The sequence below is a fragment of the Lagopus muta genome, chromosome 1, assembly GCF_023343835.1.
Source record: "Lagopus muta isolate bLagMut1 chromosome 1, bLagMut1 primary, whole genome shotgun sequence".
Taxonomy (NCBI): Eukaryota; Metazoa; Chordata; class Aves; order Galliformes; family Phasianidae; genus Lagopus; species Lagopus muta.
Window position 1 is genome coordinate 71044252 of NC_064433.1, and position 22402 is coordinate 71066653.

Sequence of the window (22402 nt, forward strand, 5' to 3'; positions counted from 1 at the left end):
CAATGCCACAAAAGAGCAAGTGATGCATGTGCTGATACACAGCTGGGAACTGCACCGCTCTTGCATCTTGGAGCTGCTCACAGCTTTCATCTTATAAACTTTCTGGCACTGTGATGCTTCCTTACCTATAAGTCTCATTTTATTTTGTTACAGCAGGTCCTCTGTGCCACTTTCAAGTGCCTTATGTGCTCATCCCTCCAATACAAGGACAAGGTAACTGAATTTGTAAGCAAAAACCTAAAACTGGGTAAGTGGGATGCATGCTCTGTTCTGAATTATAAAATATGCCACTCAAACTCAGGTAGAAATTTCAAATATAAGCCCAGTATGCAGAACAGATGTTAACAGCTGGGAATGCATATATGAAGAAATTTTTATCTGAATCAAGTCAAGAACAGTGAGCACGAATCCATAGATTTGGTAGCAAATTGAAGAAGGTAAAGTATCCTTGGGTAAGTATCCTTGGCATAGCCCCCAGCACAACTACACTTCAAGAACAAGCTATAGCTAAGCAGAAGCAATGCCAACTTTAATTGCTGATTTAGAATTACTAATCAAATTCACACACATAAAAAAGCATTTAAAATTATTCCCTAATATGTAAACTCAGGTCAGAATGTCAACTTTCCACTAGATAAGATCTACTGTTCTCTAGTGCATGACTGAATTTCCAGAGGTGGGAATGCAATGCACAAGAGACTGGTGTTTTCCACTGCCACACTGCTCTGTTCTTTCTGACTACTGATATGCAAACTAGGGGCTTTAGGTCTGTTTCTGCTGTAGAAATTGATCTAGTGGGCAGATCGTAAAGCTACCTTTTCCTGTCAAATTTCTTGTGCTCTAGAGTTAGAGTTCTCTTATTGATCACCCTGAAACTCTGTATCCCTGTTACACATAAAAGCAGAGGTTTTAGTTCTTTATGTAACACTACTCATCTTGTCTATTATTTACCTGTTTACATTTTCTTGGATTGACTGAACCCTGCATCTGCTCTGCATCACATTGAAACCAAGTTCACTAAGCAATTGTGAATCCTGAAGCAGGATAGTGCAGCCAACTTTTTTTCCTTTTTTTTTCTTCTTCTTTTTTTTTTTTTTTTGCAAGACAAAGCATTTCTTCTCCAAAACTCTTCTACGAGTCACAATTACAATCTTAAGAGTGAAAAAGATTAGGGCAGAAAGACAGCTTCATTAATAATGGCAGCACTGAACACAATTACTGACAGCTTGAAACTTGTGTCCAAGCCATGTATAATTTACAGGTTTCACTTTATATGTTTTCTGTCCCAAGGCAAAGTGCAATTAATTCATTCATCTAGATTCTGGGTTTTCCTTTAAGTTAGATTTTCCATGGAAATGCAGTAGCGTGCTTGTACAGCACAAACCCTCCAAATTTTGCACGAACCAGTGCTTACAAGAATGGACTCAAAATCTGAGAAAGTAAAATTCCAGCTCATGTACGTATAAATGTATATATTCTTTTCCCCAAGAGTTGAGTTTATCAGGGATGCACTCAAACCTCAAATGCAATGTAATGTTCGGAAACTATCTGAATATAACCACCTACAAAAAAATTTTTTCCTCAATATTTAAATTGCTCCTTTCATACCAGGTCCCATTTAGCCTGTCCATTCCATGGTCTGCTTCAGATAACAATGCTTTCTTTTGTTATAAGTCATGAACAGTAATCCCTTCATGCTTGTTATCCAGTTTTACCAAAGGCTTTTATCTGCTTTATTGACAATTACTGTTTAACCACTTTTCTCTGAACTGAATTTAATTGTAAATGAAATGTAAACTGTAAAAGTTATGTAAATGACCAAAAAAAAAAAAAAGTTTGGGATTAATATTGCAGACAAAAGTACTTTTGGAAATGAACTATATGAAGAAATTAAAGGATAGAGCTATACTAATAATACACAGAAGTCACGGCAATGGTAAGATTCCCCCCCAAGTTTGTAAGAAATATAGATAGTGAATTTATTCAGAGAAGCTTTAACTCTTCCTAACCTTACTCTTGTTTTTTTTTGTCAACTGCCCTGGGAAGCTGTCAGAATAGCTTGGTTTTGCACATCGATACACATGGTTAGGGAAGACTGTGATTCAATGGCATGTGACATTGACAGTTTGATAGAATCAGGCCAGTTTGCACAAAAGGAACAGCTTCACCAGAAGGATGCATTCTGTTCTGGAGAAGTGCATTATTTAACTTAACTTGTCTAATTAACAATCCAAGAAAACAGGCACTGCAGCTTTTTTACAGCGTACAGAAAGAAACTTAGCCAGGGCTAGCCTCAGATGCTGAAGCTTCTTCTGAGCAACTCCCTACATTAGAAATACCATCATTCCCTACTCAAAGCTCATAAATCATAAGAAAGGGGGCTCTTGAGATATTTTTTTCTACTTCCAGTTGTTCAACATCTTCACTATCAATTAAACGTGCTGACGTAACCATGTGAGAAAGGGCTTTTACAAGCAAGCAAGAGTTCATTTTGTAATTAAGTCATTGTAACAGTAATTTTCAAGGATAAGAGCTTAAGCAGCCACATGTCACAAATACTGTGTACTATTCTCTATACTCAGGGAAGCAAAGAAGCTGAAGTTCCAAGAAACACAAAAGAGCTGGATGTACTGATGGCAGTACTACTGCATTAAGACTCAGTACAAAAATCTCTGAACGGAGCCCTCCTGTGCTCCCTGCATCAGGCTGCAATGTCTAAAAGAAGATTTTCTGAATTTGGTTTGGAAATTAATGCTGTAAGTCCTCCTATTAAAAGGGGAAAAAAAAAAAATATTATGCTTCACTTTGCTCCAGAGATAAAATAATTATTTTAATGGAGATGAAATATAAAGACTCTTGTCTTCATCAGAGTTTTATCAGGAGCAGTGCTTCAATGACTGCAAGAGTCTAAAATATATGCAAGTCAGCCTTGTGTTACTGACTCAAGGTCAACATCTATTAGGAAGCCTCCAATGCTGGAATTACTATGAAGCTCTAGTTTCTTGAACAGGACAATGAGACAACTTTTTTGCTTAGCTTTTTACACCACATTAACAAACTATCCAATAAACTCACAGTGCAAGATTTATTTAGGGGCTTTTTTGTTTTTAAACTCAATTGTTAAATTGCAGTCATTTTTCAAAAGAAGAATGCATATTTTTGCCTCCTTTCCTTTTATTGTTGATAAAAGCAATAACACTCACCAGCGTTGGCACTAGAATGCATTATTATTAAACAACCCATGTCCTCAGGGGGGAGTGGCATTAATCAAATCAGCTTTAGAACCCAATTCAGCAGGGTGAGCCAGCCGGCTCAGCTCCTTGAGCGAGGAGGAAAAAAGCAACCTTTCTGCAGTGCCTGCACGGAGCTGAGCTGGCTAACTTAACTCAGCAGGTTGGGCACCCAAGGCAGCCATGTAAATATCACTCCTCAAAGATCTTTTTCTGGCTAACTTTCAAACAGAAAGGCACAAACTCACTCTTTCTCTTTGCGGTCTCAGATAACAGTGAAAGAAATGAGCTTGCTCAGTTTGGCAAGGACTCATCTCTTAACAAGAGAGGTTACTATGTGGTTTTTTATTATTCTTTATAGAAGTAAAGAATCACCAGTGCAAACTGATGTCAGTGAAGTAGTTAGAGCTGGCAATGAGTGAAGGTATCAACTCCTGCTATTTTAGCAGGGAAGTCATCTCCCTGGTCTGCAGATAGCTCCTACAGAAATATGAAACTGCTTTCAAAGCAGAGAACTGTTTATTTCAGACTCAGGTACAAGGAAGCTTTCTTGAGGTCATTTCAATAAAGTTTACACAAACTGACTATCTGTTACGTAGAAAATCCTATCAGAGATTTAGGAGCTGCTTTTCCTGTCACAATGCCCTGAAATGAACTGGCATCTACCAGGATCATTTCCATTTGTCTTATTTCTAGGAAAAGGCACAGCTCTAAAGTTCAGCAATGGGCAAAGCCTCTGGAAAAACAAACAAACAAACCACTAACTATCAAGTTTTTCTGCCAACCCTGGAACTAACAATATTTTGTCTTCTAATCGTAAGCATGCCAGGACTGGACTCCTTGAAGTCTGACTAAAACAGAGGCACTAAGGCATGCGGGGTGAGTCTGTCCTGTGTGGATATTGTTAGAGAACAGGAATCTACCTTATTGGTACTGAGATTGTAGAATCATAAAATGGGTTAGGTTGGAAGGGATCTTAAAGCCCATCAAGTTCCAACCTCCCACTTTGAGGAGGGCTGCCACCCACTAGACCAGGTTGCCCAGACCCCTATCCAATCTGACCACTGAGGAGAAGCTGGGGGTCTTGACTGAAATCAGGCAACAAATTGCAAACATCAGATTAGACATATTTTTGCGTTCCCACAGTATTTACACAAACATGCTGGACACATTAGCTACAAATGCTGTCAGTACTTTTTGCTAGACTATTGTCAGCTCCCAGGTCCTTCAAACGTCTGTGTGCAGTCATTGCTAGAATAACATAACCCAAACTCATATGCTCAGTGAAAAAAACTCTTATAGAGCACTGAGCATTACCATCCTCAGCTATGCAAAGCCCAGACATACAAACCTATAAACTCAGAGGAGCTAATTAAGGGCATTGCTTAATTCTACAGCAATCATTTTCTGTAACATCCATACAGGCGGCCCAATGTCCAGAGTGGAAATTACCCCCACCACTAGTCACCCACACCTGTAACACATTTTCAACTTCTAATCACATCAACAGGGTTATCAAGAGGCATAGAACATCGGGGACATAAAATATGTGTAAGGTGCGACAGTTAACAGAGCTCTTGCTAAAGTTGCTTATATGAAGAAATATTAGCTCTTGTTCTACCACCGAAGGGAATGGCTCATTGTTTCTTTGGTTAAATCCCACACAGTAAACATTAGCCTGAGCCAGGATTGGGTATTTTTCTGGGGTTTTTTTTAGCATTTTAACTGTACATATTTAAGCCAAACTTATCAGAGAAAGCAAGTTCTGGTTTGCAGTCTTACCTGTCACTAATTATACAGTCTCATCAAAACAACACCTACACTGCACACCATTAAGCAGGTCAAACACTTGGTTAACAGTTGTCCTTATGAGATTGGAGTGGTGGAAATAGAGTTCTGAAAGAATCACCTGATGCAGTTGCCAAGCCACTCCCAATATTTGAGAAGTCATAGCAGTCAGGTGAAGTCCCTGGTGATTGAAAAAAAAGCAACACCACAGTCATTTATTTAGAAGGGTAGAAAGGATGATTTAGAGAACTACTGATCTATCAGCCTCACCTTTGTTCCAGTGAAGGCCACAGAACAGATCCTACTGGAAGCTGTGCTAAGGCACATGGAAGACAGGGAAGTGATCCAAGATGATCAACACGGTTTCATTAAGGGCAAGTCCTACCAGACCAACCTAGTGACCTTGTATGATGGAGTAACTGTACTAGTAGGTAAGGGAAGAGCCACTGATGTCATCTGCTTGATTTCAATAAAGCCTTTGACACAGGCCCTTGTAAAATAATTCTCTCTAAATTGAAATATATGCATCTGATGAGTAGATTGATTGATTGATGGGGGACTAGTTGCAAGATTGTACGCAGAGAGCAGTGGTCAATGGCTCAGTGCCTAGATGGAGATCAGTGATGAGTGGCAACCCTCAGGCATCAATAGTGTGGCCAGTTTTCTTTAATATCTTCATTGACAGTGGGGTCAAATGCACCCTCAGCACGTTTGCAGACCACAAGCTGCATAGTAAGATTTATATATCCAAGGGATTGGAAGCCATTCAGATAACCTAAATAGTCTCACGCAAAGGACTTAGGCGAATCTCATGAGGTTAAACAAACCCAAGTGCAAGATCTTGCACCTGGGTCAAGGCAACCTCTGCTATCAATACAAGCTGTGAGATGAAGGGATTGAGCACAGTTTAAAAGGACTTTGAGGTACAAGTAGAGGAGAAGCTGGACTTGAGCAAGCAATGTGCCCTTGCAGCCCAGAAAAACCAATTGTATTCTAGACTGTATCAAAAGAAATGTGGTCAGCAGGTCGAGGAAGATGATCCTGCCCCTCTACTCTGCACTGGTGAGACCTCATCTGGAGTACTACATCTAGACATGAAGCGCTCAGTTCATGTGAGACATGGACCTGTTGGAGTGTGTCCAAAGGAGGGGCACGCTTTTGCAGGGTCTGTTGTGACAGGACAAGAGTTGGTTTCAAACTAAAACAGAAGAGATTTAGATATCAGAAAAAAAGGTCTGGTTTTTTGTTTGCATTTTGTTTTTTGTTTGTTGGGTAGTGAAGCACTGGAACAGGTTGCCCACAGAGACAGTGAGTGGTCCATCCATCCCTGAAGACATTCAAGGTCAAGTTAGACAAGCCTCTGAGCAACCTGATCTAGCTGTAGATGTTCTTACTGTTGGGGAGCTGGACTAGATGACCTTCAGAGCTCCCTCCCAACACACGCAATTCTGTTCTTATGAAGAGACCCATACATAAATTACTTATTTTGGCAGTACTTGTTCTCTGTTATCCCAATCTCACCTTTAGAAGGCAAAAAATGCATCCTATGCTGGAAGACAACCAAGCAAGAAGCGGTAGCAAGCATCTGTTAAGAAACTGTGTTTACTTCCTCCCTTTGCATCTGCTTATATATTTAAGATAATTGACTTTCACAAAGCTAGTTAGTTTTCAGACAACAGTTGAACAAATTAAAAGGTGAATCAGAAGGTTGCTAGTTGCAATTTAGTGACGCTGCTTTTGACAAGTAATAAATACCTTTGTATTACAGTAATGACTAGACTTACTACCATGAAAATCAGACCTTCAGTGGTGTTGACACAGACCTTCCCATCTGCTTTAAAATTTTCGAAAACTAGAGAGAAAACACCAGAAAACATGACAAAACACATTGGCAGCTTAGTCATCAAAGTGAAGAGATCGCATCTCTTTTCAGCTGCTATGTTTGTCTCCTAAAGCATGAATATACAACGGCTGCTCCAAAAGTAATGCCTCTCATTTTATTATGTTGGCTGAAGCCAGAGGCAGATGCTGGTAGTATGGCAGCAGATGTTGAGCCTTCCCACCAACGTTCTGTTACATTTTGTTGCCACGTGACAGATGACAGTGGAAGGGCAGTCTGACAAAATGGTGTCTGACATGGAAGTGTGTATGAAGCAAAGGTGTGTCACTGAATTCCTCCATGAGGAAAAAAATGGCTCCCGTTGTTCATCAACACTTGCTGAACATTTACAGAGAGCAAACAGTAGGTGTTAGCATGCTGAGGCAGTGTTTGCAGGAAGAGGCCGTTGCCTCCACTGGTGCAGATTTTTTTTTAATTTTAATTTTAGGTTTTTTTTTTTAAATCAAGCACAGCATGGAGGCTCTTGCTCATCACTGGTGGAAATGCATAGCTAGTGGTGGCAACTGTGTTGAAACTACTGTTTTGTAGCTGAGACTTTGCTCTATCAAATAGAGTTAATGTGCTTTTTGTATCTATTGTAGCTTCCATGCAATGGAAGGCATAAAAGGCATTACTTTCTGAGGGACTTGTGTACATATACATACCTATTATCCCATTCCTTTCTCCTATTTTTATCCTCCCCTTATCTTCTCAAAGCTGCAAAATGGTTATTAAAATTCTGGTGACCCAGGGAAATATTACTCCTATCTTCTATGTAGGCAATGCCTAGCATAATACAGACAATAGCATCTGCATGAAGAATTGCTGACAAAGAATGAAAACCAAGTATTTTTAATGGGCAATACTGTTTCTTTTCTGCAGAAAGTGTTCAGCTTTAACCCAAGCCTTGCTGCAATCTATGAAGGAAACACAAAGCTTACAAGATATCACTGAAGTACAGCAGCACTTGAAAGGGAAAGATATACCTGGAAGGAAGCAAAATAGAGGTCACAATGCTACCACAGCTAAAAATCCTCATTTCACTAGCTTCCAAAAAGCTAGTCTGATATGACTGCAAGAGTTGGAAACTCAAGACTCCAACAATGTGAACCAGGATAAGGACTTAATGAAAAGTTGTCAAAACCACCATTGCCAAAGCCCAGTTCAATGTTGATGAATCAGCATTTTCCAATAACAGCAAATGGCCCATAAATTCCACACCAATTTTAACAAACTGGAAGTCATTTAAGTTGTCAGACTAGGAAGATAGACCAGCATTTCTGTTTCTTTATAAAAGTTCATTAGCACTCAAGCATCGCGTTTTTATATTCGGGGGTGCAGCAACAGAAAGACGTATTTGTTTTACAAACATTTTAAATCTGTCTCAATCCCCACAAAGTGTTTCCAAAGGTGTTTATACTTATTACAGGTCTTGTAACCCATTTTTGCTTTTTCACTTCTCAGTTTAATCCAAATTGTTTGATAACACTGTTGTAATGAACATGAAACAGCACAGTGCTGCTTCACTTGTTACAACACAAGCACAGGAAGCTGGCATAGCAATGGCCTGAGCCGCTCAATTTCTGTGCCTGCTTCAGCAGGCATCTGCAAGAGTGGTGGAGGAGGAAAGGAAGCAAAGAGAACAATGCTGTGCTCACAAATCACCTAAATAACTGCAAATGTTTGGAAGAATAAATTGTTTTTTATCAGGATACAACACTAAAGAAGGAACTTACAGCAGGAATAACGATTTTCTCACACCCCCCCCCCCCCCCAAAAAAAAATCAAGGAAGAATCAGAAACAGAACCTTCATCACCCGTCTCTTATACAAAAAGTTATTCTAATGCTGATCTTATTCATGTAAAAAAAAAATAATCTGTTAATGCTTTAAGAATGAGACTGTAAGGCTGGATTTCTGTTACTTTATATCATGATCTGACTACAGGAGTCATGCTTGCATTACACAAAGGGTAACACAAAGTAACCTTTCCTTCCTTTTTAAGATCTCTGCAAGTGGTTTGACAGCTTCTAACTTCAAATTTAATACCATCTGATCCTGAGCTAAAGTATCCAGGTTCCAGGCTTCCCCACTCTGTTTCCACTATTCCCAAGGCTACATTTAGTCCTTTATTATGTTGAAGAACTCATAGTTCATGCTCTTACAGATGACAAACCATCACCTGAGTGATGACCCACTTTAGGCTCTGTGATTTTTATATCATCATCTCTATGTTTAAGCACAGAATAAATATTTTCCTTATAAGCAGAGCCATACATACTTAACAACAACCACATTTCTGCTCTACAACGTCACTTTGTGTAGAACAAATGTCTCTTTCCCACCACACAGTGCTTACTATGGCCTGGTTCAGAATATACCCACAGTTAATGAACATAACCCTATATTAGAGCATGCAGGACTGCTGACCCCAGGTGTTCTAGCACTATTCACTCAGTCACAGTGCCTGGAGAACTTTCTGAGCACTATAAGGGGACAAAACCAAAATATCATCTGCTATTTTTGCTTTCACTAATAAAAGGCTAAGAATCTCAGAATATACAAGACCTGGACGAAGGGAGTCCCACTTGGTCATGAAGTCACAATCTCCAAATCACCTTGACTTCAACCTGAGACTATGGGCAGCAGCACTTTGAAAAGACATCCAATAGCTTACATGGGGCAGATCTGACCATCTCTTTCCTGAGTTATTCAATCAGTTCCATGCAGCTGGAAAGAATCAGTCAAGCACTTCTGTGCAGCATGCTGTTGTACATATTATTCCCACGATCACTCCAGAAACCACAGGCTGAAGTATTTTAGTGGAGTGCTTTTAAGGAAAAAGAATTCCTACAGTATGAAATGACCAAGTCTGTATTTATGAACAAGCATTTCAGTACGGTACTTTTAGCCTAGTCACAGCCAGCCTGAAAATTTCTGCATATTTGGGAAGACAACTTCATAACTGAATACATACACCGGTACCATTAAAACACCAGTCCTGCTGCACAGTTTTCCTTCTTACAGTGACAGGAGTTTGTCTGTGGGATCACTCAGCTTTATTTCTGCTGACACATTTTGCCCACTTTTGTGGTTCTGAAGAAACATGAATTCAAACAAACAAAAAAAACCAGTTTCTCTAAACAACCAATGTGCTCTGAAACATGTCAAATCTGACACAGACACTACAATGCAGATTAAAAGCTGAGAAAGCTAAGGAACGCTTGAAAAGGTGATGGGCAAAAGAAAAAAAAAGCTGCATTTTATGATATGTGAAGTGAACTCCAGTTTTGATAAGAGAAATAGTAGTAACTCATCTTGGGACCCAAAAAGCTATATATAGAAAACATAGATATTTTGTGTTCATGTTTTTTCTTGAAAATGCTTTGTAAGTCACATTTTCCTCAATACAGGTCTTTTTTAAAACTTAAATTAGATCCTACTTTATCCTTTCATTCTACTTTCATACTTTTCCACTTCAACAGTTAATATGAATAGCACTAGACACAAACATTCAGTCAAACTTGTGAAGGAGAGTTCAAGACTAACATAAAACAAAATTCTGAGGAGGAGGGAACAAAAAAAAAAAAAGAAAAAGAAAAAGAAAAAAAAAAAAAGGGAAAAATCAGCCACCAGAACACTTCTATTGTTAAACTTGTTGCCCTTGTTCCACATCAGAATGCTACCCATACCCACTACTGTCTCTGAATTCACAGGCTGATCAAAACTTGGTGTTTTTCAATAAGAAATTCAAGCACCTTCCATGATGAAGGGGCATAAAAAAAGTCACGGATGAATAACATATGGAAGCTCTGAAACAGAATTGGGCATGGCCATTCTTGTCATCATTTTCTGTTGCTTAAATACTGACTAAGATGTTACAATCAAATCAACTGTATAACAGGGCACGTGAATTGCATAACACAGATGGTGAGCGACTAACTGGAGATTGCACCAGGCCAGAAATTACTGCTTTATTGACTCACATGATTTCTTGTCACTGCTTAGAAACACAGCCACCTTAAAACAATTTTGTCTTCGGTTGTGCAAACAGGGTAACTCTAGATGGAAAAAGAAAAAAAAAAGGAAAAAAAAAAAAGAAAAAAAAAGGACTTAAGGTCAAAAGACTTGTTGTGTACATAGCTTGACTGCAATTCTTTTTGCTGGCTCCCTGGAAACAGTGATCATTCACATCACTTTGTGATTTTGGAAACGTCATTTATTTAAATATTTATTTATAAAGACTGACAACTTTGTAGTCAGCCACATAACAGAACAACTAACTATCTTTGGGAAGACTGATGAGCAGCTCTCAACAGCATTGAGAAAATAGATGCCAGAATGCACTGACATCACAATTCCAGAGGGACAGCCTGAAATGAAGAAACAAGTCATGTAGCTGCTTCAAAGTCAGCCATAAAAACGCTAGCCATTCCCATAGATTTTTCTTATTGTTTCTAAAAGAGAAGCCAGAACTTTTCCATCAGAAAAACATTAGTCAAGCAGACACTGAACACATGGTTGACAAGCTGTCTCTTACATCTTTCTGTAAACTTTACCACAGAGGAAACTTATCTAGAAGCAATAGAAAAGGAGGAAAAATGGTGAGTCTTATGGTTCGCTAGAACATAGTTGCAAAAAATGCACGTGCAAGAGATACCAGTTCACATTTTTTTCTACCCATAAAAACTTACTAAGCATATAGTTATTCTGGTATTTATTCTTACCACCTAGCTTGTGCATTTTCCAAATTCTCAACAAAAACTACATATTATTAGCCAGACTTGGTCTGTAGTTAAATAGGGGGGAGCAGTTACACCTTTCACTGTTTTAAATGATTTTTTGATCTTTTCTTATTTAACAGAAAAGCACGGATTTTGCCTAATACTATTCTTTACCATCTCGAAGGAAAGCATTTGAAGTTAACATTCAGCAGCTAATGAAAAGAAGTTTCACATAGCATCTAGATACTGCAATAAGGAAACAATCATTTAAGTCTCAACATTGGAATGCCACTAAATCGCTTTGTGGAAAAACTATTGTCTATGAAGGCAGCACATTCAGCACTGTTGTGACAGAATATCTATTAATTAATTATATTAATTATTAATTATCTATTAATTAACGCAGTGATTTTATCTATCCTACCCTCATAGCCTACCATACCAAGTAAGTCTGATATGCTAGGCAATTTACAACACAGTTTCTATGATCTGTCTTTAAGATGCTTTATGAATTGGAATTTCATCAAGAAGAAAAACACACACATGCAAAAAAAGAAACCAAGCAGCCACAACAACAACCAAAACCAAACAGCTTCACTTCAAAAGCCACCATCCCACAGTGTATGTTTAACATACACGTTCCCTCAAAAAGCTCAATGTAAAGCTTACTTTAAAAACTGAATGGTTCAGTCCAGGATGTGGATGGCTTATGTGGTGGGAGGAAATGTGGCAGAGTGAGAGTGGAAAAAAAAGGTACAATTAAGAAATACACATATTTAAAATCCTCATCTTCTTCTAGTTCCAGATGAAAATATTTGCAGTATCTACCCTTTCTAGAAGGATTTTCTGGAGTGCAATATTTTTGTAACAGCAATTTTTCAAATATAATATTTAAAAAAAATCGTTTTGTAGTCACTTCAAAAATTTACTTCATAGCTAACAGTCTCTGAAGCTTCTTTCATTTGCACAAAATAATCTACTTTTCTCACTTGAGCAGGCAATTGTGAATTCAGGGACAATTCCCAAACAAATTCAGCTTTGAAAATTAACAATCAAAGTGTTATGCCAAATCATTCATAAGCAGGCGCCTAAAATGAGATTTCTTAATCTGCAACAACAGGCAGAACTCAAACCAAGGTTTAAATATCAAGTAACTACCATAGTGGACTTGATTCTAGAAACCTTGTCTTTAAGCTTATTTAATATTTCAGGGTCACCTTCTTTCTCATCCAGGTTTAAATACAGAACTTGTGGTGGCCTGCTGAAGAGCTGTCAGACAGCTTTTCTCCAATATGACAAATCTTGCTTTTAATTTTCATATCATTCTTTCTTAGAGTATCTTCTCCTCTGAAGAAGTCTAAGAAGTTTGTCTTTTCTTCATCTTTTCATCCTTCCAAAATGCTGACAGCCACTTCCATCTCTCAGCTACAGGACCAGGGTTTGCAGTTTACAGAATATATGCTGCAAACCAGGCAGTTTGGGACATTAAGCAAAAAGATCCTGTCCTACAGTTACCAGCAAGACTGTCCTTCAGCTGCTTACTGAACTGGGGGCAGAACATTCTGCTTACATTAGCTGATGAAATTTCACAGATCTTAATGAATCTAAAACAAATACATTTATATACAGAACTCATTTCAGGAACTCTCAGTTTTCCATTTCTGTCTTGAAATAGAAGAACATTCTTATGTGAGGAGATGATTCTCCAGTTAAGTAACAAATTTCTGTCAACCCTCAAGAACACATGGTACTTTTATGCTTTCATACAATCCCTCTCTTTAAATCCAAATTTGGTTTGTTACTATAAAATGATCGTTAGGACTATATAATTTATCTAATACTCAGACTTTTAGTGGTTACAAGCAGTGATCATACCTTTACCAAAATGAACTTCTGGTTTCACCAGTGACTTTTTAGCCAAGTAGCTGTCAGCTGGCTTGAGCACTGTTCTCTTCAATTATTCCCTCAGTCAAACAACTGGTTGTATGCATGCCCAAGGGGCCGGTAGAAATCTGTAGTCAGAACCTCCAAAGATCATTTCTGGCTACAATAAACATGGAATTGAGTACTGTTTAAAATAATGTGTCAGACTACCACAATAACACAACAAATTGTTGCAGGAAAACACAGTACAATCAACACAACACTACACAGTTAATGTTTAGGAAAGATCTTACAGTCAGGTGAAGCAGCAGCTTACATCCTTTTCCCCAAACCAACAAAAACAGCCAACTCAGGATTGTTACCATCTGCATGAGCTCCATTACTTTTCAAGCATCTGCAGCAAGACAGGTCTGAGGTTTGTTGTATACACACCTGAAAGCATTCTTGTAGGATCTCCTTACAGTTTAAGACTTACTAAAGTCCACTGCTTTATAAATCACATGAATCTCTTGAACTTTTTTCTGAATTTTAATTTAATTTTTTTTTTTTACACCTTTGTACTAATCCATTATATTTAGATCTAAACAAGTACTTCACAGAAAGATAAACATCTTTTTAAACATACATAACAGTACAAATGAAAACAAAATAGTATCTTTTATCTTAGTTTACTCAGAAGTTCAGAGTTTAACCCTGAAGGCAGACAATTGTAGGAGATAGTTTTATTCTACAACAAATGAAAACATTTTTAGTGAAAGAAATCTTGTAGTTAAGAATCCAAGATATTTCTATGCATCACTACAATGCACATCAAGAGAATTGCATGAACATAGTTTGCAAGTTAGATTTGTGTAATTTCAGTAATTTAACAACCTGCTAGAGCAGAGATAATACTCATCCTTTAAATATGAAACATAAATTTCACACTTGCAAAGATTTATTCAAAAAAAAAGAGCTCAGACTTAACAGTGCTCTCAGTTGCATAATCTCTTATCTTTACTATTTCTTGCTTGAAGTGACAGAGAAAACTTAATACAAGTAATACTTTATGCTGAAACATGGAATTAAGATGTAAAAATGAGAAGTGACAAGGCTCCCATGGGAAATAAAAATTTAAAGTATGTGTTGAACAACTCTAGGGAAAGAAAGGAGGTGGGGGAAAAGCAGGGGGAGAGAGAGAGAGAGACCCAGAATGAATGTTGACAGTTTTGAAGACAGAAGTAGTAGAAGGATCCTAATTAAGCATTAAGATCCAGAAAAATGCTTTACTGTTCTTTGTAATACTACTCATCAGACCAAGGAAAAAAAGAAAGTTCAAAAGTTTCCAGAACTTAACAATTCTGGGTTTGCTGTTTAAGTTTTAAGGTACAACACACCTAGCGTGTTTCAATTATAAGATACAATTAACTAGACAGACATGCCAAATACATACTACATATGCATTCTCACCCAGACGTATGCATTTAAAGCACACCACTTAAAATCCGGAGCGCCAGCATAGCATCACTAATCCATCTGAAGGGACTCACAGCAAGGCTTAGATTTTCCTACTGCTTAATTATTAAGTGCCCACAAGACTGAGACCCACTCAGTCTACTAAGGAAATTGACAGACTGGAAAGTCACCAGGTAGGCTACAGCTGCACGCCCAGAAGTTAAAAGCAATCATTCTTTCTCCATGCACCAAGCAGAAACCCAAAGCACTAACTTTTGCTTTGTTCGGCTCCTTTTCAGGTCTTTTATAGATAGATAGTGAAGCAGTGGAATTGCACCTCTTCAAACACGTGCCCAGATGAACACCTCGGCATACAGACTAATGTCCACCATCTTTTCCTATCCTTGGATCTATAAGCAGAAATTTATAAGCAGAAATTCTATTTATTCAGGTATTTTATTAGGCTCACTCAAATTTTACATCCCCAGTGTATCTTCCCTTCTTACTAGCTGCACTGCAAAAAGTTGGATTTGCTCAACACCCTCACTACAATATATAATCCTATGACATTCTATCTGACCATTTTACACAGAAGACAGTGCAGAAATATACTTCTCTCACAGGGATAGTCTTATTTTTTCCCAGGAACATAGCCAAATAAAGATGGATCCTCTATAGACTTTTTTTTTTTTTTTAAATCATGCTTAATTTCTATACAACTGAGTGCTATGTTTTGTTTTTTTGTATGACAAAGTTAGTCCATAGTTTATTTAAAGAGCAATCTGATTCAAATCATGCTAGCGATAGAATTTATCAGCTATTTTCAAGAAATGAGCAATAAATCAATCTTTGTCAACAAGGTAACGCAGCAATCATCATCTTCAACAAAATGCTGCCTTAAAAAAACCAAAAAACAAAGCTGAATTTCTCCTCCATTTTCTACAATACAAACCAAATCCCTTGGTCCACATTTTAGATGAAATTTTACACATGGACACACTTCAGTCCCTCCCTCTAAATGCTGTCAATAATGAAAATGCACAACAGTCTTATAAGATTTTAATGAAGAAAACTTAGGACTTTTTCCTCCAGCATTCCAACTTCTATCTCCATACCCCAAAAGCCTATGAAAAAGATGATTCATGAGCTGTAAGATGAGAAACTACTACACTCCTGTTATCCACCACAACTAAGATAGACTATGTTTCTGCTTTAAGGTAGCAATTTCCTGATAAACACCTCTAAGTCATGCAAGTTGCATTTAAGGGGCTAGGAGTCAGAGAGGAAAACTGTTAGTTTTATTCTGGACCCTTCCCTAGAAATTGCATGGATGTTCCTTTCAATACATTCTGCTTCCCCATCGACTTCTTAAATACTAGAACATAGCATAAAGAAGATTTCAGATTACAGCTTTCTGCTGCAAATTAGTATGGCCCCTTTGAGTTTCTGTTAATCGTTATTAAAAGATGTCTTAGGATCCTTTTAATTTTTAAAGGTGTGTGAACAAACACATTTTAATTAACATGCTAGCTAGTAATGCTTGCTTGAAGTATAAAATTAACTATTTTAAAAATAACTTTCCCTGTGTTCACTCAATATAAAGCTTCATTCAAAATGTCGTTGGTGAAAACTTGCTTGCTCACAACTTTTGTATTTTCTAATACAACAGGTTTTCAGAGTCTAGACTTAGATGCTAAGTCATAATTGTGGGGATTGAAAATGCAGATAAACAGAGTCATGCCCGAAGACCCATTACCAGAGGTTATTCACACAGACCAGAAATTACTACCTTGGTTCAAATGCTCAGTTCTAAATTACTAAACAAACACTGCACATAGACATCTGAAGTATACATTGATACTTAAAGCCAGCTCACATAAATTTTACTGATTTTTATCACCATTTTTACTCTAACATTGAGGTAACTATTAGTGGGCTAAATCATCTTTGTGAATATGACCATAATAAACCATCAAGAGAGTACTGCATAAAACACCATATCCACGTTTCACAGGCACAAGTGCAAATCAAAAGACACTAAGTGAAAAAAGAAAAGCCAATGAGCTCCCTGCTTTGACAAATTCAACAATGTTTGAAGACACTACTAGTTTATTCACAGCAGAGATGGCAGCAGGCGAACTAAAGCCCAGCCCTCAAGTGACCCAGTCCATAATCTTGTTTTCTAGCCCAAGCACTAAACAAAGGAGGTAGGGATGAAAGAGTATTTCCAAACTTGCCTAGAGCTAAAAGCATCTGCAATTTTAAGGTATTTGAGTCCATAAGAAGTGATGAAAATCTTCTACAAATCAACTCTGTGCACTCTAGTTTGATTTCTAAAAAGCCAAATCTCTCCCATCTCTTTCTGTGAATAGAGATAACTATGTAAAATGCCTGAAAATTAAGGAAAACATCTCAAAGATTATGTTACCCTGAGTTCTTGGAAACTCCTGTCAGTAGGATGAGACTAGGCAATCAGTGGCAGCAACATCTAAAACCTGCACAGCAAGATTTACAAGAGAGGTCACCTCTTCATTCTGTTTTACATAAGTGGGTTTCTGGTTACCTTCTTTCACCTCCTCCTTCAGATGAGGCAAAAAAAGAAGAGGAGAATGAAATGCCTATTTTGAACCATGCAATAAAGTCATGTCTTCTCAACTGGAGGACAGCATCTCATGCAACAGATCTCCAACAAACCTTGCAAAGTCTTTTGAAATAAAAAATGAACAGACTGTCAGTGGTGCTGAAACAAACAAACAAACCCTGAAAGCCTTAGCATTCAACACTTCCACAAGTGAATACTGTCCCATTTTGCTCCTGAAAGTCATAAATACCCTACTAAGACCAAGAGCTAAAAGCTGGCCACTTTATGCTTCGGAAGCACAGAGAGCTGTAGTAGTTCTGGAGAAGCTGGCAAGGCTGTTTCAACTGCCATGCTGGCTTCCTGAAGGCTCCACGTGCTTTGCAGCACAAAGCCAACAGGACCCGCACTAGGATCATCCAATTATCTAGTGACACTGGTGCTGCATTTTAGATCTCTCTTGAGTTCCACACGGCTCCAGAGCCAAGACAATCCTGATGTAATGTCAGCAGGACAACCAGTGTGGTACTATTTTGCAATCTTTCGGCTTAACTTCATTTTTAAGTTGCCAAAATCGACACTCTGGTTTCTTTAACCTCCTAGCTGTCACCAGAATTTACTTTTCATTTGGTCTTAAAAAAAAAAAAAAAAAAAAAGCAAACAACAAAAAATACCACCTCAACAGCCTCAACATCCTCATAACAACATTAATACAAAATGAACAAACCCATTAAGAGTGCTGCATTTACAACCACCACCTCCTGATAAAAAAAAAAAAAATGCTTATTTAGGTGAAGATTAAATACACCTTATAAATTGATGTGTCAACACCACAACAATCTGCAGATTTCATACCAGCTCAATGCTTTCATAAATCACCTGTAAAGCCTCAAAGTTAAGTACTTATTGTCACGGAGCAGGCTATAACTAAATAGAGTGCATTAATCTGTGGAAAACGTCAGTGGCGATAAAGGAGCACCAAAAAGATTTTCAGCCAGATGCAATCTGCTCAAGGGAGATGTGACATCAGGCAACAGAAGGCATGAAGCAAAGCCTTCATTTATTCAATTATTGGAACATATCTCTGAGGTGCCATTTTAAATAATGTTGACCCATTCGTAAGCAAACAAGAAACAGAAGTCTTACCAAAAAAATGTGAATTGTTCATTCCTAAAATGTTTTTTCCATAATATCCAAGACACTGTAACTAATATTAGAATTGTCCAATTTCATTTCCTTGCTTAGCAACACAGTATCTGTTCCCATTAATCTTTTTGTTGTAAAGCACTGATTCAAGGCCTGTATGGCAATTGCAAGAATTTTTTGGGCCTGATGAACTTAGGTGCAAGTTTCCAGATTTCAAAGGAAACAAAATAAGCAGGTCTATAAAAAGAGAAGCGTACATATTCCCTGAAATGTTTTAGATGAAAAAAATAAGGAAGGTCTGCTGGGGGAGGATTGCCTGTTGAATCTGAAGATCTTACCCAACATACAAAGCATTTCAGAAGCCAACTTCAGCTGTCAAAAAAGTGCTGTGGTTCTTTGTACTCTTAATTCCATTCATTAGCTTAAAACCTTTACAACCTGAATGCTTTACAAGAGTTGAACAATTATAGTAACTCTATAGTCAATTGATTTAAAACACATCCTGAAAAGTAAGCAATTAGTCAGCACTTCTAGAAGGCACTTAAAATTCCCTTCTGTGGTGAACAATACATACAGAAGTGAGAAAAAACAGTTTTGATAGTGCTTCCTAAGAATAAAGCTGATCTAGTTGTCTAAAGAGTAATTTGGGGGCAACTTTCATGATGATAATGAAGACTCTTCCCTGAGAACAAAAGGGCTGTAAAGGTTAATAAAATAAGAAAAACAGCAGCACAAATTTACTATACTGCATTTTCAAGCCGTACTTGCTTGAGAATCTGAATACACGTGGCACGTTTTATTTATTTATAAACGCACACCGAAGTAGAAAAACCTCTTTTCCACTTGGTCTACTTCCATGCAAACAATTCCTAACTTGCTGCTTTTTTGCACATGAGGAGGTCTACCACCTGGTTTTCCCCTAGAAAGAGTTAATAACAAAGTGTATGTGTTATTCAGTTATTGATCCTCTTAACAGGGTATTATGTTTAACGCTAGTCTGTAAAAACAACGTTAGAAAGGACAACAAGGACCCAGAAGCCTTCCTGAAACAGCTCTGAAAATTCTCAATCCACTTCAAAAGAAGGCTGAAGAAGCATTGCAATCCTACTTCATCTAAGGTTGCTTTTCTCCCCTGGTACATGCATGTTTCATTGAGTGCCAAGACAACAAAATGGGAAAACATAAAATAAATTGCACTACATGAAAATAGAGAAATAAGAAGCTTAGACTTCTGAACATACACAAGAGATGATTAGTAAGAAGACTCCAGGCATTTTAGATTCTGATGATTTCCTAGACAAAACTATCAGAGTAAAAAGTTAGACTTGATGGCTGTGTCACAACTATGAATTGAGAAATGTTTTCCATTAGCAAATGTACTAGTTACTGTGAACTGACACAGGCACCAAGTCTAATTTCTACTCTGGTACTTCACAGTTACACATACGACCTCACACACAATTAACAGACGGTTTGGCAATGGCAGCAAAGGTTACCTGCACCATTATCATTGCTGTAAGCATGCTCTGAAAGAGAATGATCCCGTTCTTCAGAACTACAACAGCACTGAGCAGAGACTTTCAGAGAATGACAGCCGAGTATCCCACAGCACACAACTTTTTCCTACACAGGACACTGCCTAGAGAACATACTTTACATTACTGCATATTTGTGCTAGCTAATACTATTAATAACATTTTTTTTTAAAGTAGGCATTCTCATTTTCAGTAAGATAAATGCATATATACATATGTATATACATATGTAACCAAGTCCCAAATATATAAGTAGATTCTGGTATTACTGGATTATGAAATATACTTAGATTAACTATATTTGTCAAATGAACTTAAACAAAAAAATTGAACTTGTGAATAGCAATCATACTGTACAATTTGCTGCAAAATAACGTAATGACTTGGTAAGATCTCATAAATCTTTATTTGGAATAATCGTCAATTGTGAATAAGAGGAGATGGACTAAATTGCAGGAAAATGACAGGGGTTTTGCTTTTCCAAGTTTCAGATTCTATTAGCTATTTTTATGGCTTATTCCTGCTACTGTCCTCCAGACAACAATGTGTAATCTAAACATATTTATGGGGTAAAAAAAAAAAAAAAAAAAAGAAGTACCTATTAGAGGTGCATTCATATAAATAATAATTAAAGCACCAAACGGTACTTATTTGAGAAAAAAATAAACCCCTGTACTGAGGTTACCTTTCCACTGACTTGTCAAAGTTTGGAAGATACTCTGCAGTGACACCGTATTTATTAAAAGCAGAAATGCTTTCTGCCATAAGGCTGTATACAAGAATTGCAATAGTTTGGTTTTTCTTTTTTTTTTTTTTTTGATCTGCGGTATGGTAAGACAAAGTGGATGTACCACTGGATTACCATTCTGTCTCACTAAAACATACTTCTCAAGTAACAGCTAACAAACTGACTTATTAAAAGATTTAGAAGAAAACAAAATCTTTTCCTTCAATTACAGCTTTTTTTTTTTTTTTTTTTTTTTTTTTAAATAAAAGCAAACAAACAAAAAAACCCCCAAACAACTGCAGTCATATTGAAATGTTTTTGCCTATTGATTTAACAGATCATCAGTATGGAAAAAGAGAAGTTATGAGTTCTCTTTACCTTTAATCTATTTCACTCTTTTCATTGGAGTTTCTCTTCAAGTATTTTGAAAGACTGCAAGAGTACACTGTCACCTAGTTTTGATCACTGAACACATTACCACATGTACACAGAAAATACAAACACTCAAAAAGACCAACTGGCTTGACAAGTGTTATTCATAACTAATAAGAACCACTGTCTCTCTGGTCGCAAGCTAAATCAAAACCATTTTGACTCTATTTTTCCTCCCTTCTCTCCCAGCTTTGGGATGGTGAGTGGAATGGGCACGAATGTGTTACATCTTTCCTTGTATCCTTAAATGGTCCTAGAATCTAGTAGAACCCATGCCACCATCAGCTCTGATTTATAAGTAGTAAAGATATAAGAAAAGAGTAAGTCCACATTCTCAATATTTGAAAAGCTAAAAAAAATATATAAATAATGCAAAGGAAACATTTCTTAACATATTGTCAAAGGCCTGTTGAAACTTGAGAAGAAAACATTGAGGTTATAGCATTCCTAACAAAGTTCAGGAAAAGAAATCCTATTGAACAAAAAGACATTTTTCCTTTGTGGAGGAAATACCCAGACACATGAGTTGAACTGATCACATTATAAAGAAGCTGCAAGCATCTAAAACAGTCCTTATCTTTATAAAGGAAAAAATGCATTGATTTTTCCCCCCCCGAACAGCTGACTGAAAAAAATTACTTTAAGTGGCAATATAATAGATTCATCTTCTTGTTAAGGAGAAAAAAAGAAAAAAAAAATAGTATAAATATCTATACTAAACAGTATTCAGAAGATTACAAAGCATCAACAATATTCCATCAGTCGATCACTCTCCTGAGCCAGTCACCTCAAATATGACAAATACACACCCGGTAACCTCAAGGTAGCCATTTACAAAGCGTCACCAAACAGACCACTGAATTTAGCAACCACAGCTCAGTCCCAAGAATAACAGAGCAAAAAGATGATACTTTAAATCACACCCAGAGACTGAAATTAGAACAATCGAACTTGTTCTAGAACGGGCTAATCCAAAACACAGTTTTTTCCAAACAGAAGTTCCCTGTAGAGTGAGAAGATGAACTTCTCTATAAACTTTGGTTAAA

The 22402-nt window shown here is 37.3% G+C and overlaps 1 protein-coding gene across 2 annotated transcripts in view; it reads right to left on the minus strand.

The window, feature by feature from the left end:
* LRP6 (LDL receptor related protein 6) overlaps window positions 1-22402 on the minus strand; it is a 126156-nt gene that overhangs the window by 87643 nt on the left and 16111 nt on the right. The gene's annotated exons all lie outside the window — the stretch shown is intronic.